Here is a 2,350-nt window from a genome sequence, read left to right as displayed (position 1 = left end):
CCCGCCCCGCGCGCCCCCTGCGGGCAGCGCCCGGAACTGCGGGAGCCGAGCGGGGACGGAGCTGCCGGCACGGAGCCTCGCCCGGCCCGGGGGAGATTGGCCTGCCTGGAGGGTGCTTCCCTGCCTGGAGGGTGCTTCCCTGCCTAATTGGTGGATGTTTCCCTACCTGGAAGCAGTTTTTCTGAAGGCTTTCTCTCCCTACCTGCAGGCAGCTTCCATCCCTGCCCAGGGGCTGTGCCTCTCCCTTCCTAGGAGGATGTTCCGCTCCCTACCTGGAGAATGTTATTCTCCCTGCCTGGATGCTATTTCCCTACCTGTAAGCTGTTTTCTTCCCTACGTGGCCACTCTGCCTCTCTCTGCCTGGATGATGTTGTTCTTATTCCTACCTGGAGGCAGTTTTCCTCCCTAGCTGGAGGATGTGCCTCTCCCTACCTGAAGGTTATTTCCCTACCTGGAGGCCTCCTAGAGACCTGTGCCTCTTCCTGCCTGGGGGCTGTTCCCATCCTTATCTGAATTTTCTTCTGCTCCCTACTTGGAGGCAGTTTTCCTCCCTGTTTGGAGGCTGTTTCCTTACCTGGAAGGAGTTTCTCTCCCTACTTGGAGGCTGTTTTCCTACCTGTAGACTGTTCTTCCTACCTGGAGGCAGTTTTGCTCACAACCTGGAGCCTGTTTTCCTCCCTGTCTGGAGGATGTTCTTCTTCCAACCTGGAGGCTGCTTCCATCCCTACCTGGAAGCTGTTTTCCTCCCTAGTTGGAGGATGTTTTCCTACCTGCCAGCAGTTTCTCTCCACACCTGGAAGGAGTTCTTCTCCCTGGCTGGAGGCAGCATTCCTCCCTTTCTGGAGGCAGTTTCCCTCCCCACTCCAGAGAAACCGTCACCATTCCCTTCACCCACCCATCACCCAAATCCAGCCAAATTTTCCCTCATTTCCCTCCCAACAGCATCACATTCGAATCTCACACCTTAAATACCCCCTCCACTCCCCATTTTAAGACCTGTCCACAAAGGGAATGGATAAATTAAACCAGCAAAACAAAGGGTTTTTCTGTCAGTAAAAGCACAATCCATCTTTGTAACAGATTTCCTGGAGGAGCCTGATGCTTCCAGAGGCAGCAACAGCTCCTTCTGCTCTGTGGCTTGCCCTCCCTGCCACACCAGAGCAGCCTGGGAGGTTCCCAACAAAATATTCATTTCTGTGGGAAGACACTCGTTCCTCAAACCAAAACTGTGAGCAAAAAGAAGAAAGTAATAATGGGACAGCGGTGGCACAACCCACAGACCCACAGTTCCTATTCCTTCCAGAGTTCAGGGCTGACCTTGCTGGGCACTGGTTTAGATGGGATATTGGGAAGGAATTGCTCCCTGTGAGTGTCCAAGGCCAGGCTGGACAGAGCCTGGAGCAGCCTGGGACAGGGGAAGGCATCCCTACCATGGCAGGGGGTGGAATGGGATGAGCTTTAAGGTCCCTTCAACCCAAACCAGTCTGGGGTTCTATGATTCTGTAATACTTTTGGGGAACAAATTGTGTTTGTCCAAATATTTATTCAGAGTTTCAGGAATTCTCATCCCACGTGTCCCAACAGGCCCAGATCAGCCTTAAAGACCAGTCCTGTCGAGTGAGGAAAAGCTGTGAGGTGTGAGAAGCACAGATAAGGTAATTTAGGAAGACAAGTTTGGTCATGTGTCCCCCTCCTGAAGTAATTCCTGTTACACAGAGCGATATCCTGCCAAATTCAGCTGAGAATTAGCAAATTCCAGTGAAACTCTTCTCTGAGTCAGCAGAAATACACAGACCTTACAGCATTTAAAAAAAACTCCACCACACTATTTTAATCATAATAGAAAAAGGCACATTTATGAAATCATCAAAGTGAGTTAGACCCATTTGGAAAATAAATTAATACATTTCCACACTTTGTGAGCAACAAGATTGATGCATGAAACCCTGATATCATCATCTCTGAAGTTATTTTTATAACAAAAGTGTAAAACCTTTCTCTCTGAAAAGATTTATACTTCACAGAATGCTACATCAAGAGTCATAATTTCAGTTTCAAATAAACTTTACTCCCAAACAATCATCACCTGAGAGGAAAAAGCACCACAGGCTGCACAGGGAAATGCTGACTTAGGACTGCCCCTGCTCTCTGTCTGCTTTGCATTTTAATGTTCTTTATGCTGTTAATACATGTCAGGACCACACCTCGTGTGGGAGGAAGTTGCTTTTGCAATCCTTTTGTAGGATTCACTGTTGATAGGCAACACTTCTGGCAGGGAGGGAGGGTGGGATTGTTCCACTGTGGGAAGTTTTACACAACCCTGTGGCACTGGAAGACTTGGAAGAGCGGA

Source organism: Corvus brachyrhynchos, unplaced genomic scaffold (assembly GCF_000691975.1).
Source record: "Corvus brachyrhynchos isolate BGI_N302 unplaced genomic scaffold, ASM69197v1 scaffold245, whole genome shotgun sequence".
Lineage (NCBI taxonomy): Eukaryota > Metazoa > Chordata > Aves > Passeriformes > Corvidae > Corvus > Corvus brachyrhynchos.
The sequence above is the reverse complement of the archived record's forward strand: the minus strand, read 5'-3'. Positions refer to the sequence as shown.